Source organism: Sphaeramia orbicularis, unplaced genomic scaffold, assembly GCF_902148855.1.
Source record: "Sphaeramia orbicularis unplaced genomic scaffold, fSphaOr1.1, whole genome shotgun sequence".
Taxonomy (NCBI): domain Eukaryota; kingdom Metazoa; phylum Chordata; class Actinopteri; order Kurtiformes; family Apogonidae; genus Sphaeramia; species Sphaeramia orbicularis.
In genome coordinates this window covers 50,998-70,046 of record NW_021941608.1, presented here as the reverse complement: position 1 = coordinate 70,046, position 19,049 = coordinate 50,998, and the positions used below count along the sequence as shown (strand labels likewise).

The following is a 19,049-nucleotide window of genomic DNA, read 5'->3' as shown; positions in this document are numbered from 1 at the left end:
GAGAAATGTCTGAAGAAAAAACTGCAATTTTATCAGTTTTCTGCCTCAGTTTATCACAGAGTAGCATGGGGGGGGGGGGTGTCATCAGGCCGGCACATGCGTTAAGACGGCCCTGGTCCCTAGTCCAGGTCAGTGGTGGAGAGCTTCCATCCATCTGCAGTGGATGAGCTCCAGGACACTCCCCCTCTGCAGGACACTCCCCCCTCTCCAGGACACTCCCCCTCTCCAGGACACTCCCCCTCTCCAGGACACTCCCCCCTCTCCAGGACACTCCCTCCTCTCCAGGACACTCCCCCCTCTGCAGGACACTCTCCCTCTCCAGGACACTCCCCCCTCTCCAGGACACTCCCCCTCTCCAGGACACTCCCCCCTCTCCAGGACACTCCCCCCTCTGCAGGACACTCCCCCTCTCCAGGACACTCCTCCCTCTGCAGGACACTCCCCCCTCTCCAGGACACTCCCCCTCTCCAGGACACTCACCCTTCTCCAGGACACTCCCCCCTCTCCAGGACACTCCCCCCTCCAGGACACTCACCCCTCTCCAGGACACTCACACTCCCCCTCTCCAGGACACTCCCCCTTCTCCAGGACACTCCCCCCTCCAGGACACTCCTCCCTCTCCAGGACACTCCCCCCTCTCCAGGACACTCCCCCCTCTCCAGGACACTCCCTCCTCTCCAGGACACTCCCCCTCTCCAGGACACTCACCCCTCTCCAGGACACTCCCCCTCTCCAGGACACTCACCCCTCTCCAGGACACTCCCTCCTCTCCAGGACACTCCCTCCTCTCCAGGACACTCACCCCTCTCCAGGACACTCACCCCTCTCCAGGACACTCCCTCCTCTCCAGGACACTCCCCCTCTCCAGGACACTCCCCCCTCTCCAGGACACTCACCCCTCTCCAGGACACTCCCCCTCTCCAGGACACTCACCCCTCTCCAGGACACTCACCCCTCTCCAGGACACTCCCCCCTCTCCAGGACACTCCCCCTCTCCAGGACACTCACCCCTCTCCAGGACACTCCCTCCTCTCCAGGACACTCCCCCTCTCCAGGACACTCCCCCCTCTCCAGGACACTCCCCCCTCTCCAGGACACTCCCCCTCTCCAGGACACTCACCCCTCTCCAGGACACTCACCCCTCTCCAGGACACTCCCCCTCTCCAGGACACTCACCCCTCTCCAGGACACTCACCCCTCTCCAGGACACTCACCCCTCTCCAGGACACTCCCTCCTCTCCAGGACACTCCCCCCTCTCCAGGACACTCCCCCCTCTCCAGGACACTCACCCCTCTCACAGGTGGGAAGGTCTCCACTCCAGGTGAGGTCCCACTGGCACATGAGCAGCTCCGCCCCCACCACCTGGTAACCGGGGTAACACTGGTAGGTAACCACGGTGCCCTGGACCAGCTCCGGGTGGGAGGAGCTCTTCCAGCCGTTGGAGATCTCTGGAAGCTCCGGACAGGTGTCGTTACGAGCAACTTCTGCAGAGGACAGAGGAGGAGAATGTGGTTAAAAGTGCACAGGTTTTTCTGAAGAAATGTCAGTTTTTCAGGTTCGTCACATTTTTGTTTGGATAGTTTATAAAAGTAACTATTTTCATCATTTAATGGAGTATTTTTTCCACTAGAACACTGTGCAGGTGTCATTCTTTCTGGGTTCTTCTGTTCTTCTTTTCCTGGTCGGGTCCACTGCAGATCAGATCAGACTGAATGTGGAACCTGACAGAACAGCAGTTTGAGAACCCTGCAGTAGCATATGAGCGCTAGCTAGGCTAATTAGCGAAGTGGCGGACAGACCATATAATTCATGTTTTTGGAGAAACTGCTACATTAATGTGTCATTCAGTCATTTTTAGGTGGTTTAAGGGGATTTTTAGGTAAGTTTTAGGTGGTTTTTGGTGATTTTTGGGGATGTTTTTGGTGATTTTTAGGTGGGATTTTTTTTGTAACTTTTGAGTGATTTTTAGGTGGTTTTTGTGGCTTTTGGTGATTTTTTAGGATGTTTTTGGTGATTTTTTGGTGGGATTTTTTTTGTAATTTTTGGGTGATTTTTAGGTGGTTTTTGTGGCTTTTGGTGATTTTTAAAGATGTTTTTGGTGATTTTTAGGTGTTTTTTTTGTAATTTTGGGGTGATTTTTAGGTGTTTTTTGGGCATTTTTTGTGTTTTTAGGTGGTTTAAGGGGGATTTTTAGGTAAGTTTTAGGTGGTTTTTGGTGAGTTTTTGGTAGTTTTTGGTGATGTTTTGGGATGTTTTTGGTGATTTTTAGGTGGTTTAAGGGAGATTTTTAGGTAAGTTTTGGTGGTTTTTGGTGATTTTTTGGTGGTTTTTGGTGATTTTTAGGTGGGGTTTTTTTTGTAATTTTTGGGTGATTTGTAGGTGGTTTTTGGGGCTTTTGATGATTTTTAGGTGGTTTAAGGGGGGGTTTTAGGTAAGTTTTAGGTGGTTTTTGTTAATTTTTGGGTGATTTTTGGTTAATTTTTGTTAATTGTTGGGTGATTTTTGGGTGGTTTTTGAGTGATTACAGAAGAGCATGAATAATATATTTTCAATTTAGAGGTAGAGTTTTTAAAATCATAGCCATGGATAAAAAAAAAAAAAAAAAAAATCATAGTTACTGTTGATCTAAATTCAGTCCAAACCATCTGTGAGTCATTTGAGAATAACTGAACCCAAACGAACCAATGCGCTGCTGCCTATCCCGGACTGACCATTTAATATAATTCATGTTTTTGGAGAAACTGTTTGAGTCAAAGGTCGCGCGTTTAACAGTGGACGACATTAATGCGTCATTCATTCATTAAGGATTAAATGAGTAATCTGGGGAAAAGTAATGAGGTATAACACAAAACTACTTTTAGGCAGTTGCATCATGGATGAAAGTCAGTCGTGTTCATCTGAGTTTCTCCTTCACTCCCTGATCGTAAACACCGGCGTTCTTCTAAACCACGCAGTCGTTCTACAACTCACCGAAGAAATGGACGATGAATCCGTTGCCGTAGCCGTAGACGTTGGTGGCGGGGTCGGACTGGAACTGGATGGTGGCGTCTGCGGTGGAGGTGTAGAGTTTGAAGCGGGACCTGGAGCCTCCGTACTGACCCAGGAGTTTGGCCGTCAGGTCATCACCGTCGTAAAAGGTCAAAAGGTCATTTTTTCCGATGTTCAGTCTAGAAAAGAAACCACACACACGACACAATGTCTGTATTTAGTCATCTGTCTGTCTGTCTGTCTGTCTGTCTGTCTATCTATCGTTCTATCTATCGTTCTGTCCGTCTGTCCATCTGTCTGTCTGAGTTTTAGGATCAGATAAACTATAGTATTATCCAGGGTCTCCTAGAAAATGTGACCTTATTTTATCACTTAATCATTTGTTTCAAATGTGTTTGCTGTTTTTGATCAGAAAAGTGTTGTTGTTTATATTGTTGTGTTTTCAGGAACAGACTTTCAGTTCACTGCAGCAGTTCACTGCGACAGAAAAGGCCTTCTGTGTCCTGAAGAACACCCAAAACTCAGTCAAATGTGAACGCGCAACGTGAATTTGTTCGAAAATTTCATTAACAAGCGTCAACAGGAAAGCAGATTTGGACGTAGCATGAGAAGTTTCCAGAGGAACAATGTTTGTGTTGGAAAAAAGGATGTGGACGAGCGGCGGTTTCAGAAGAGGTGGTGAAGCAAGTTCAGGAAACATTTAGTCCAAGTCCAAAGAAGTCTGTGCCGAGAGAACTTTAGAACATTATAAACCAGTGTTCAGAACTCAGAACTCCTCCTTCAGCCTGAACTCTGTGCATGTGTGGATCCACTCTTTCTGTTTAAATCCAACAGTTTCCAGGTTGTTCCATACACAGAAACAGTTGAATCTGGTCCCAGTCATGTGTCTGTCCAATTAGATTCAATTCACATCAATATTAGTTGAGTTCTAATTTTAAATGTGTGGGAAATGGGATTTTCAGTGTTCAGTGTAAATGTCCACAGAGTCCACATTCCACAGTGGATGTGGACAATTTAGTTCCACATACAAGAGACTGTTCTAAGCTACAGGTGGATCCAACTGGAGGAGAATCGGAGTCGTTTGGAATTTTGGATGAATTTTGGAAAATGTCTCAGTGATGACAGATGGAAAACTGTAGATGTTGTGACCTTGCTGTGACCTTGAACTTTGTCCTACTGGGACCAAAATGGACTGGGCTGGTCCCAGGGCCTAGGCCTATCTGTGGGGAAGATCTGGGAAAGATGGGTGGAAGAGTTTTACACTAAAGATGAACAGACAAACAAACAAACACACACACAACTGCACAAACAAACAAACACACAAATGCACAAACAAACACACAAAGCAAAGTAATCACAATCCCTCCTGGAGGAGGGAACTACCATCTCCCAGAATTTTTTTGTTTGAAATTTGAAGAATAAAGCATTTTTTGTCCAAAATCAATCCTACTAAGTCTCCTTTCTCCTGACCATTCTAACCTGCTGTTCTTTCAGGTTCCACATTCGGTCTGATCTGATCTGCAGTGGACCCAACCAGGAAAAGAAGAACAGAAGAACCCAGAAAGAATGACAACTGAATTTTTTTCCCTTTGTTTTAGTGCAAAAAACCCAATTAAATTATGATTAATTCAATTCAAGATTTAATTAAATCAAGATTTTTTATTTTTTATTTTTTGGCTTAATTCAAGAATTTTTTTGCTAAATTTAAGAATTTTTTTTTTTGCTTAATTCAAGATTTTTTTTTTGCTTAATTCAAAATTTTTCGTAAATGTAAGATTTTTTTTGCTTAATTCAAGATTTTTAGCTAAATTTAAGATTTTTTTTGCTTAATTCAAGTTTTTTTTTTTTTTTTTTTCTTAATTCAAGATTTTTTTTTTGCTTATTTCAAGATTTTTTGTACTTAATTGAAGATTATTATTATTATTTTTGGCTTAATTCAAGATTTGTTTTGCTTAACTCAAGATTGTTTTTTTTACTTAATTAAAGATTTTTTTTTTTTTGGCTTCATTCAAGTTTTTTTCCTTAATTCAGTTCAAGACTGTGGAATTTTTGACTTTGCAAAAACATTCCAGGGGTCGGATTGGAACCTTTGGCAGGACGCATGTTTGACACCCCTGGTCTAAATATTCATGATTTTGTTCCATTATTTTATAACTCTTTTTCTTCCTCTTCTTTTTCTTCTCCTTCTTCTTCTTCATGTGAAATGTTGGCGCTCTATCGCCCTCTACAGCCCAGCTGCCTCTGTTCTGTTCTCAACAGGCCGGATCATGCATTCATTTTCAATTTAAACGCTCAAATGATGTTCAAACAAATCTGCTGCTTTTAATTTGGTCCCAGTGATGAATTCAATTACTGCCAGTAAACTTCCTAATTACCAGAAAAAAAATAAATAAATAAATAAAAAAAAATTAGAAGAAAATCAAAAGAGGGAACAAATCATTGTTGTGATTCAACTGAAAATGATCAGTCTGGTACACACACACACACACACACACACACACACACACACACATATATATATATATATATATATATATATATATATATATATATATATATATATATATATATATATACACATACATATACAGTACAGGCCAAAAGTTTGGACACACCTTCTCATTCTTTGCATTTTCTTTATTTTCATGACTATTTTCATTGTAGATTCTCACTGAAGGCATCAAAACTATGAATGAACACATGTGGAATTATGTACTTAACAAAAAAGTGTGAAATAACTGAAAACATCTCTTATATTCTAGTTTCTTCAAAGTATCCACCCTTAGCTCTGATGACTGTTTTGCACACTCTTGGCATTCTCTTGATGAGCTTCCAGAGGTAGTCACCTGAAATGGTTTCCTAACAGTCTTGAAGAAGAAGAAACAGTTGAGCGTTTGGTCATAAAAATGAAAAGAAGTTATGTAAAAGACAGTATGTATTATTTTTAATTAGGTTTTATTTTGGAAAAAAACAAAACAAAACATAGTGTGTGTACTTTTTCGTCTGTGTGCAAATTGTCACATACCCACAAGACTACGCAAAAAACCTCTGTTTATGAACATAAAGAGAAAAGAAGTCCGCACCACCTGAGGGTCAGAGCCTGGACCTCTGAGTGACCGTCCAGACCACACTGAGCAGACACAACTACTGACCGACTGTTAGAACTGACAACAGACACAACTACTGACCGACTGTAAGAACTGACAACAGACACAACTACTGACCGACTGTAAGAACTGAGCAGACACAACTACTGACCGACTCTTAGAACTGACAACAGACACAACTACTGACCGACTGTTAGAACTGAGCAGACACAACTACTGACCGACTGTTAGAACTGACAACAGACACAACTACTGACCGACTGTAAGAACTGAGCAGACACAACTACTGACCGACTGTTAGAACTGACAACAGACACAACTACTGACCGACTGTTAGAACTGAGCAGACACAACTACTGACCGACTGTTAGAACTGACAACAGACACAACTACTGACCGACTGTAAGAACTGAGCAGACACAACTACTGACCGACTGTTAGAACTGACAACAGACACAACTACTGACCGACTGTTAGAACTGAGCAGACACAACTACTGACCGACTGTAAGAACTGACAACAGACACAACTACTGACCGACTGTTAGAACTGAGCAGACACAACTACTGACCGACTGTTAGAACTGAGCAGACACAACTACTGACCGACTGTTAGAACTGACAACAGACACAACTACTGACCGACTGTAAGAACTGACAACAGACACAACTACTGACCGACTGTAAGAACTGAGCAGACACAACTACTGACCGACTGTTAGAACTGAGCAGACACAACGACTGACCGACTATTAGAACTGACAACAGACACAACTACTGACCGACTGTTAGAACTGACAACAGACACAACTACTGACCAACTGTAAGAACTGACAACAGACACAACTACTGACCGACTGTTAGAACTGAGCAGACACAACTACTGACCGACTATTAGAACTGAGCAGACACAACGACTGACCGACTATTAGAACTGAGCAGACACATCGACTGACCGACTATTAGAACTGAGCAGACACAACGACTGACCGACTATTAGAACTGAGCAGACACAACTACTGACCGACTATTAGAACTGAGCAGACACAACGACTGACCGACTATTAGAACTGAGCAGACACAACGACTGACCGACTATTAGAACTGAGCAGACACAACTACTGACCGACTATTAGAACTGAGCAGACACAACTACTGACCGACTATTAGAACTGAGCAGACACAACGACTGACCGACTATTAGAACTGAGCAGACACAACCACTGACCAACTATTAGAACTGAGCAGACAAAACTGACCGACTATTAGAACTGATAACAGACACAACTACTGACCGACTATTAGAACTGATAACAGACACAACTACTGACCGACTGTTAGAACTGAGCAGACACAACAACTGACCGACTATTAGAACTGAGCAGACACAACGACTGACTGACTATTAGAACTGAGCAGACACAACTACTGACCGACTATTAGAACTGAGCAGACACAACTACTGACCGACTATTAGAACTGAGCAGACACAACGACTGACCGACTGTTAGAACTGAGCAGACACAACTACTGACCGACTATTAGAACTGAGCAGACACAACTACTGACCGACTGTTAGAACTGAGCAGACACAACTACTGACCGACTATTAGAACTGAGCAGACACAACTACTGACCGACTGTTAGAACTGAGCAGACACAACTACTGACCGACTGTTAGAACTGACAACAGACACAACTACTGACCGACTGTAAGAACTGACAACAGACACAACTACTGACCAACTGTTAGAACTGATAACAGACACAACTACTGACCGACTGTAAGAACTGACAACAGACACAACTACTGACCGACTGTTAGAACTGATAACAGACACAACTACTGACCGACTGTTAGAACTGAGCAGACACAACTACTGACCAACTGTTAGAACTGATAACAGACACAATTACTGACCGACTGTTAGAACTGAGAAGACACAACTACTGACCGACTATTAGAACTAAGCAGACACAACGACTGACCGACTATTAGAACTGAGCAGACACAACGACTGACCGACTATTAGAACTGAGCAGACACAACGACTGACTGACTATTAGAACTGAGCAGACACAACTACTGACCGACTATTAGAACTGAGCAGACACAACGACTGACCGACTATTAGAACTGAGCAGACACAACGACTGACCGACTATTAGAACTGAGCAGACACAACTACTGACCGACTATTAGAACTGAGCAGACACAACTACTGACCGACTGTAAGAACTGACAACAGACAACTACTGACCAACTGTTAGAACTGATAACAGACACAACTACTGACCGACTGTAAGAACTGACAACAGACACAACTACTGACCGACTGTTAGAACTGATAACAGACACAACTACTGACCGACTGTTAGAACTGAGAAGACACAACTACTGACCGACTATTAGAACTGAGCAGACACAACTACTGACCGACTGTTAGAACTGAGCAGACACAACTACTGACCGACTATTAGAACTGAGCAGACACAACGACTGACCGACTATTAGAACTGAGCAGACACAACTGACCGACTATTAGAACTGATAACAGACACAACTACTGACCGACTATTAGAACTGATAACAGACACAACTACTGACCGACTGTTAGAACTGAGCAGACACAACTACTGACCGACTATTAGAACTGAGCAGACACAACGACTGACCGACTATTAGAACTGAGCAGACACAACGACTGACCGACTATTAGAACTGAGCAGACACAACTACTGACCGACTATTAGAACTGATAACAGACACAACTACTGACCGACTATTAGAACTGAGCAGACACAACTACTGACCGACTATTAGAACTGAGCAGACACAACTACTGACCGACTATTAGAACTGAGCAGACACAACGACTGACCGACTATTAGAACTGAGCAGACACAACTACTGACCGACTGTTAGAACTGAGCAGACACAACTACTGACCGACTATTAGAACTGAGCAGACACAACGACTGACCGACTATTAGAACTGAGCAGACACAACGACTGACTGATAACAGACAGGATCAGCTGTCAAAGGTGCAGTCCACAGTAAAAGTACTCTTCAAACAAATCACACTTATTCCATAACCGTAGGTCCTATCCCAAAAATTCTTTCACTTGTTGATTCTGCAGACTTGTGTGAATGAAATGATGTATAACGTATGTGAAACCAGTCCAAAATGAATAAGCAGGAATTGCATGAATGTGGAGTAACTTTCAAAGGCAGATTGCCAACTTCCTGTTGGAGTTAGCTCATGAGTGTCAGTGTAGGATTTGTCGGCTCAATCAGACCAACATTTTGGCATTTGTTTCATGTTTCTGTGACATTCCTACTGGCCGCTAGGGCAGATTTTGTGTATTTTTTAGTACATAGATGGCGCTACAGAGTCCATTTTGGCATCTAAAGGGTTAATTTTGATATTGTATTAAAGTGTTCACCAGCCATGACATGTCTGCGAAATTTGGTGAGTTTTGGAGCATTTTACGGGGATCGAATGGCAGTTTAAAATGGAAAAAGTATAGAAAATAAATAAATTCTAATAAATCCATAACTGTACATCCCATCTCAAAAATGTTTGCATGTCAGAGTTGCGGTCAGTCCTGTGTACATATAGATATATAACATATGGGGAAAAAGTCCAAAGTGAAAAATCAGTTTCAGGCTTCGCAACTTTCCAGGCTTATTAAAAAGAAAAACTATGACAGTAATGACAAAGTTATGTACAGCTTTTTCTGAGAAGGGTTCACTCTATCTTTTGATGCTATTTAGAAGTCAGTACAACCAACGGTCTGGGAGGAGATAGTTTGACATTTTATTTTGAAAGGCAAATTGCAAACTTCCTGTTGGAGTTAGGTCATGGGTATGAGTGTATCATTTGTCGTGCTTTATAAAACTAAACTTCTGGTGTTGGTTCCATGTCTGTATGACATTCCTACTGGCCGCTAGGGTCGTTTCTGTTTTTGTTACATAGGTGGCGCTAGAGAGCACATTTTGGCACCTATGGGGTTAATTTTTACTTTTTTTTACTTTTTATTTTTTCGCCAGACCTGACATATGCATGTCAGTGAGTGTTGAGTTTTTGAGCATGTTTAGGGGGTCAAAGTCCAGCTGGAAGTGGGTGTCTGAATGATAATATAAAAACAAACAACAAACCGCTGGGTCCTGCCTTTGTGCTCGGCCCCTAAAACTGAGCCCAGTGACAGTGGAAGTGTGTGCAGCTGACAGATGACCGCCCATGCAAACACAAACACCAGCCACTCCACCCCTCTGTTCACAAACACACACACCTGCAGTGTCCTCTGGAAAAAAGGCCCAAATTAACAGTTCATCTTTAGTCACACTCTAAAAAAAACAAAAAAACAAAAACAAAAATGTAAAAGACCAGTATTATTCCAGCAGCAGGGGCGCCGAAAAAATACTGTTAAAAAATGTAAAATTACCATCTCATAAAAATACAGTAATTTTCCATAATTAAAATATAGTTTTTGCCCCAACTGCATATTTTTTTGACTTTTTAATGTTTAATAAAGAATATTTACATGTATTAAAACAATCCAATTTCCTATAAATATATATATATATATATATATATATATATATATATATATATATATATATATATATATATATATATATAATTTTCAGTGAGACTCAGTTGTCCAATCCACTGATAAAAACTGTATTTGGACAGTTTATCAGTGCTTATACATGTTATACATTCACAAAAATACATTTATTCAACATGTTTGTTGTGAAACCTCCTGTAATTACACAAGATATTTGTCAATTAACAAACAAGTCTGGTTCAACTGACAGAACGAATAATTCTTTTACGGGTAATTGTCAGTAATTTTATCTAATTTTATTATTTTTACAGTATTAAACTTTAAATTAACAGTTTAATCTCATCAATACAAAATAAATATTTGTGAAATTATGATACATTTGCAAATGTATTTTAACTGTATTTTTCTGTGGGAAAAGAAAACAATTCTTTTAAAAAATGGAAATTTTCTGGTTCTTCACAGTTAGGTTTTTCCTGTTCTTTTCCATTTGATATGTAAAATCACAGTCTGTTTTTGTCATTTCATTGATATTTTCCTGTATCTGAAAAATACAGGAAAAACTGTAAAATAAACAGTGAAAATTCTGTTAAATTACAGATTTTTTTTTTTTTTTACAGTGCAGGCATTTTTTTTTTTTTTGGCCATGTGTCGATTCCATCCACGCTTCTAGAACCTTTGATTTTTCCAGCGTTCCCTGGGTGATTAATAGCTCAATCTCAGTCCGGCTAATGAGTTTTATCAGGAGCCGCTGGTGATTAATTAGCAGCAGCACCGAGCATGTCACCGCTTTATTCAGCTTCAGCCGTTTCCTCTGCGCTCTAAACGCTCTGGACGTACAGATAGCCCCGCCCCAGGTGACGCTGACAACAGACGCTCTGCAGACGCTCGTCAAATCTGCCACGCGACGCCCTCCGACACTTTAACCCAACTAAGTGAAGGCGCTGATTTGGCGTGACGCCGACTGAAGGAAGTGTCCACATTAATCATCGTCATGACGACCACAGCGCAACAACTTTGGAGGAGTTAAAGGGAAACTGCTGTCATGTGTTTGAATTTCAACTGAGTTAAAGAGCTTTTAAGGGTTCTGGTGACACTGGCAAAGAACCCTTAAAGGCCCAAACGTCCACCTTTAACCCTTAAAGGCCCAAACGTCCACCTTTAACCCTTAAAGGCCCAAACGTCCACCTTTAACCCTTAAAGGCCCAAACGTCCACCTTTAACCCTTACAGAGCCAAACGTCCACCTTTAACCCTTAAAGGCCCAAACGTCCACCTTTAACCCTTAAAGGCCCAAACGTCCACCTTTAACCCTTAAAGGCCCAAACGTCCACCTTTAACCCTTAAAGAGCCAAACGTCCACCTTTAACCCTTAAAGAGCCAAACGTCCACCTTTAACCCTTAAAGGCCCAAACGTCCACCTTTAACACTTAAAGGCCCAAACGTCCACCTTTAACCCTTAAAGGCCCAAACGTCCACCTTTAACCCTTAAAGGCCCTAACATCCACCTTTAACCCTTAAAAGGCCCAAACGTCCACCTTTAATCCTTACAGACCCAAACGTCCACCTTTAACCCTTAAAGGCCCAAACGTCCACCTTTTATTCCTTACAGACCCAAATGTCCACCTTTAACCCTTACAGACCCAAACGTCCACCTTTAACCCTTACAGATCCAAACGTCCACCTTTAACCCTTAAAGGCCCAAACGTCCACCTTTAACCCTTAAAGGCCCAAACGTCCACCTTTAACCCTTAAAGAGCCAAACGTCCACCTTTAACCCTTACAGAGCCAAACGTCCACCTTTAACCCTTAAAGGCCCAAACGTCCACCTTTAACCCTTAAAGGCCCAAACGTCCACCTTTAACCCTTAAAGGCCCAAACGTCCACCTTTAACCCTTAAAGAGCCAAACGTCCACCTTTAACCCTTACAGAGCCAAACGTCCACCTTTAACCCTTACAGAGCCAAACGTCCACCTTTAACCCTTAAAGGCCCAAACGTCCACCTTTAACCCTTAAAGGCCCTAACATCCACCTTTAACCCTTAAAAGGCCCAAACGTCCACCTTTAATCCTTACAGACCCAAACGTCCACCTTTAACCCTTAAAGGCCCAAACGTCCACCTTTAACCCTTACAGACCCAAATGTCCACCTTTAACCCTTACAGACCCAAACGTCCACCTTTAACCCTTACAGATCCAAACGTCCACCTTTAACCCTTAAAGGCCCAAACGTCCACCTTTAACCCTTAAAGGCCCAAACGTCCACCTTTAACCCTTAAAGGCCCAAACGTCCACCTTTAACCCTTAAAGAGCCAAACGTCCACCTTTAACCCTTACAGAGCCAAACGTCCACCTTTAACCCTTAAAGGCCCAAACGTCCACCTTTAACCCTTAAAGGCCCAAACGTCCACCTTTAACCCTTAAAGGCCCAAACGTCCACCTTTAACCCTTAAAGGCCCTAACATCCACCTTTAACCCTTAAAAGGCCCAAACGTCCACCTTTAATCCTTACAGACCCAAACGTCCACCTTTAACCCTTAAAGGCCCAAACGTCCACCTTTAACCCTTACAGACCCAAACGTCCACCTTTAACCCTTACAGACCCAAACGTCCACCTTTAACCCTTACAGACCCAAACGTCCACCTTTAACCAGAGGTGGACAGCGCTAGTTAGTAATATTTTCCTCAGCATGACCCGCCCTACTCTGCCTCTGATTGGCTCATCAGTCCTCATGCCTAAAGTTAACCAATCTAATCACTGAAGGCAGGGAGTACTAGCCAATTAGAGGCAGCGTAGGGCGGGACATGGCTTCACCATCTGAGGGGGAAAATGGGTGATTTATCTCAGATATACGACTGAATGGAGCATCAGGAGGATTTAGAAGAGGATATAGGACTGAAAAATGAGGAAGTTTAGTCCGTATACCCTGGACTACAGCTCCGCCCCGACCCTGACTCTTCTGTTTGGTGGAACTGTCACTATCACCTAACAGGACAAACCCCACCCCTTAGTGTGAACAGAATGACAGTAGATGCTGAACAGTTCCATCTTTTGTTGAAGCCTGTGTGGGTGTGTCCCCTTCTCCTCCTCAGTCTGTATGGGTGTGTCCCCTTCTCCTCCTCAGTCTGTGTGGGTGTGTCCCCTTCTTCTCCTCCTCAGTCTGTGTGGGTGTGTCCCCTTCTTCTCCTCCTCAGTCTGTGTGGGGGTGTCCCCTTCTTCTTCTCCTCAGTCTGTGTGGGTGTGTCCCCTTCTCCTCCTCAGTCTGTGGGGGTGTCCCCTTCTTCTCCTCAGTCTGTGTGGGCGTGTCCCCTTCTTCTTCTCCTCAGTCTGTGTGGGTGTGTCCCCTTCTTCTTCTCCTCAGTCTGTGTGGGTGTGTCCCCTTCTCCTCCTCAGTCTGTGTGTGGGTGTCCCCTTCTTCTCCTCCTCAGTCTGTGTGGGTGTGTCCCCTTCTTCTCCTCAGTCTGTGTGGGGGTGTCCCCTTCTTCTCCTCCTCAGTCTGTGTGTGGGTGTCCCCTTCTTCTCCTCAGTCTGTGTGGGGGTGTCCCCTTCTTCTCCTCCTCAGTCTGTGTGGGGGTGTCCCCTTCTCCTCCTCAGTCTGTGTGGGGGTGTCCCCTTCTTCTCCTCCTTAGTCTGTGTGGGGGTGTCCCCTTCTCCTCAGTCTGTGGGGGTGTCCCCTTCTTCTCCTCCTCAGTCTGTGTGGGGGTGTCCCCTTCTTCTCCTCCTTAGTCTGTGTGGGGGTGTCCCCTTCTCCTCCTCAGTCTGTGGGTGTGTCCCCTTCTTCTCCTCCTCAGTCTGTGTGGGGGTGTCCCCTTCTTCTCCTCCTCAGTCTGTGTGTGGGTGTCCCCTTCTTCTCCTCCTCAGTCTGTGTGGGTGTGTCCCCTTCTTCTCCTCCTCAGTCTGTGTGTGGGTGTCCCCTTCTTCTCCTCCTCAGTCTGTGTGTGGGTGTCCCCTTCTTCTCCTCCTCAGTCTGTGTGTGGGTGTCCCCTTCTTCTCCTCCTCAGTCTGTGTGTGGGTGTCCCCTTCTCCTCCTCCTCAGTCTGTGTTGATCTGATTGTTAACACATAACTCCTCTCTCCTGCTCACGGACTGAAGCAAATTGAGAAATATTGTCGGCTGGCGTCAAATTTGTTGTGATTAAGCCAAACAAGGCGTTTGTGCAGCTCTGCACTGAGTCTGCACTGGAAAATCAATGTGTGCCTCCACTGTCTGACACTGATTTAATTTAGTTCAATTTGGAAAATAAAAAAATAAAGCTGGGCTCAGTTTGTTCTGGTCCTGGGACTGAGCATGGACTGTGTGTGTGTGTGTGTGTGTGTGTGTGTGTGTGTGTTTTAAATTTGCTGATTTATTGGGGGTGGGTCACTTTTCCATAATGGGGGGAGGGGTCAGAATTCTGTGATAGAAAAATGACCAGTGGGTCACGTTTCCATGGGGGTCACTTTTCTGTGGGGGTGCTGTTCTATGGGGGGACTGTTCCATGGGGGTCACTTTTTCATTGGGGGGACTGTTCCATGGGGGGGGGGGGGGGACTGTTCCGTGGGGGTCACTTTTTCATTGGGGGGACTTTCCATGGGGGGGGGGGGGGACTGTTCCATGGGGGTCACTTTTTCATTGGGGGGACTGTTCCATGGGGGGGGGGGGGGGGGACTGTTCCGTGGGGGTCACTTTTTCATTGGGGGGACTGTTCCATGGGGGGGGGGGGGGGGACTGTTCCATGGGGGTCACTTTTTCATTGGGGGGACTATTCCATGGGGGTCACTTTTCCGTGGGGGTGCTGTTCTATGTGACATTGGTCTGATGGGGGCTGGTCTAAGGCCTGCTGGACTGTATGTGTGGACTCGGTCCACCCCACTGAGCTGAGGGACAACAGCTGCTGTGGACAGTCTGCTGACCCCCCCCCCCAGTGGACAGTGTAAACTGGACCATGTGGTGCTGTTTGGGCTCAGACTTCCATCTTACTGGTCGTACACTCACTTATACTCAGGGGACGGACACGGCATCAGCAGGCTTCACAAAAATAGGATGAGCACATGGGGGGGGGGGGGGGGGGGGGGGCACTGCTGTTCTCTGCAAAGTGCACTAAACACAGAAAGTACCAGGACTCAGCCAAGACAAACACACATAATAATAATCTGTGTTTGTTCGTGTTTCCGTGTGCAGTCCAGGACCACGCTGACCCGAACCTGAAGACAAAGAAGCATTTGAAACTTTCCAGATGAGGGGGGGGATTCCGGATTCTTGGAAAGAGGCAATAATCTCTGTGATTACACAGGAGGGTAAGGATGGAACAATATGCTGTAGTTACAGACCAATTAGTGTGCTCAATGTGGATTACAGACTCTGTACAGCAATTTTAGCCCGGACAGTGGAGAAAATTCTTCCAGAATTGATTAGTCCAGATCAAACCGGATTCATACAGAACAGGCAAACTCATGATAACATCTGTCGGACTCTTCATGTCATGCAACACATCAAAGAGAGGAAATAGGAGGCTGCGATTTTGGGAATAGATGCAGAAAAAGCTTTTGATTCTGTTCGGTGGGAGTTTTTGTTTGGAGTTATGCAGAAGTTTAATTTTCAGGAAGACTTCATTAAGATGGTGCAAGCTCTGAACACAAATCCTACAGCTAGGATCAAGGTCAATGGCCGTCAATCAAAGGCAATCAAATCAGAACGAGGGTGCCGTCAAGGATGTTCCGTCAGTCCACTTCCCTTTGCCATCTCCCTGGAGCCGCTGAGTCAGTGGGTTAAACAGTGCAGTAGTATTAAAGGTACTGTTCAGGCAGGAGTTGAACAGAAATGAGCACTATTTGCTGATGATGTCCTGATCTATCTGGAAAACCCTAATTTAACATTACCAATCTTGATGGTAATTTTGACAGAGTTTGGCATGTTATCAGGATACAAAATTAATGTCCAAAAACCCAAGTAACTGCTTTCAATTACAAGCCAATCCAAACTATAAAACAAAACTACAGGATTAACTGGGACCAGCAATCAATGAAGTACCTGGGAATTCATCTGACTGAAGACCTGGGAAATTTAAAGGCAGCCAATTACGAACACTTAATATCTAACATAAAAACAGACCTCTCTAAATGGAACTTGGTACCATATCTAAGTTTGACATCAAGAGTGGAGGTAATTAAGATGAACATTTTGCCCAGGTCGTTGTATATATTTCAGAACCTTCCGATAGAGATAAACAAGAAGATTTTAGAGAATGGGATAAGAGTATCTCTAGATTTATATGGCAAGGAGCGAGGCCACGTGTTAAATACAGAACTTTACAGCTGCCTAAAAGTAAGGGCGGGGGGGTGTATCTTTACCTTGCCTGAAGAGTTATTATCGAGCAGCACAGCTGAAGGTCTTACTGAATTTATGTGATCCAAAGTACGTGGCAACATGGAACGATATAGAAGGGAAATGGTTCCACCAGTACAAGCTTTAATGTGTGATATTAAACTGCAGACAGATTGTCAACACAGTATTAACCCATGGTTGTGGGTGTCTCTAAGGATCTGGTCCGAAACTATGAAAAAGTATAACTTAATAAAACAGTTTAGATTTTTGAGATGGATTGCGTACGATACAGATTTCACCCCAAATAAATTCGATGCAACGTTTAAATTCTGGGAAAATGGCCCAAAAATGCACTGGGAGATAATTAAAAAAGATAATGTGATGATATTTCAACAAATAAAGGACATGTATGGACTTAATAACCAAGAATTTCACAGATACCTACAACTATGGCATTACTTAAGACAGGAAATGGAAAAGATGAGTGTGGAGCTATCTCAATCGGGTATTCTGAAAATTGAACAAGATGCCTACAAATCAGAGCTGAGTTGTACAGTTACCTCAAAAGTGTACACAGCACTGGAGGATCTAAAAGTGAGCACCACAGGATATGTGAGAGAAAGATGGGAAAAGGAAGCCAGTGTTGTGTTAAGAGAGGACTGGGAGCGCATGTGTGCAAACCAGTGGAAAACTACCAACTCTGTGTTTTGGAGGGACTATGGATGGAAGAACATAATTAGGTTTTCCTTGACTCCTGCACAGAGAAAGTATGCAGATACCAAATGTTGGAGGTCTTGTGGTGCTCCAAAAGCAGATCACTTTCACATCTTTTGGAGGGGGGGGCCTAATAAAGGAATATTGGAGGGAAATAAAAAAGGCTATAGATGAAGTAACAGGTATTGAAACCTCCTTAATATTTGAAATGCTGTACTTGGGAAACATTGATTCTGTAAATCTGTTAAGAAGGGATGACTACAAACTGACCGGAATAATGCTGCCGGCCAGGACAAAGGTGATGACCAGGAGATGGACCAGTCTGGTGTCCAACATACAGGAATGGGAGGATGTTCTGCTCAATATTTATATCATGGAGAAAGTTCCTGCATATGTTAGGTAGGAAGTCAATGAGTTCAGAGATATATGGGAGGGATGGCTACAGTATGTACGTCAACATAGATCAGATTTTGTACAGGGGAAGTAACTTTACTGTTGGTTATGTAGACTACTGTTCAGTAGGTATTAGTACCTACCAACATTTTATACACGCCTTGGTGAGAGACCAACTGAAGGAAACTGATTTTGTTTTTACACCCTGGTTCAATGCTACAAAGTTTGTGATTGTTGTTGTTTTAAGTTTTATTTATTTCATTTATTTTTTTATTTCTATATATTATGTTACATGCTTGTCGGCAGGTTACAGGAGTATGTGGAGGTATATCTTTGATATGGAAACATCTGTATTGAAAAAGGTAATTTTCCAAATGTGAAGGAATTTCTGTTTTGTAAAAGTGAAATAAAATACCAATTAAAAAAAAAAAAAGAAACTTTCCAGATGGACGTGGAGGACGACTACGCTAACATCATCATCAACAGCATCATGTGACTGTTTGTAAAGTCAGGGCTGATTATTTGGTCTGAAATCAGATGTACAGTCACACTGACCCCCCCCATTCAGAACTACTGGTGCACGCAAAAGTATTAGCACAAACAGACGACGGACTGATGACAGTACCCAGCGGCGAGGGCTGAGGGTAAAAACATCTGTTTACTCTGAATAATCCCATACTTGCTGTAATCAGATACGACGCATTTCCATGCACGTTCAGAAATGCGATAATCGAACAACTGTATGTACGTTACGATGACAGATGGACACTTCCTGTTATTTTCCAAACATCCAGTCTACTCTTGTTTCCATGGCAACGCCTACGGTGTCAGCTGTCCTAATGTGGGAGGAGCTAATAAGACGACAAAATAGGTCACATGTTGCTGCTGTCCTTCCTTTCATTTCATTGTTTGTTTACCTTTTTGGTTCAGTTCACGGTGTGTAACTTCAGTTTATACAGATTTAATTTTACA

General features: G+C 43.5%; 1 pseudogene; it reads right to left on the bottom strand.

Annotated features, from left to right (window-relative positions):
• The window catches only part of LOC115416455 (PHD finger protein 12-like), an 87,035-nt pseudogene that overhangs the window by 23,301 nt on the left and 44,685 nt on the right, over nucleotides 1-19,049 (bottom strand).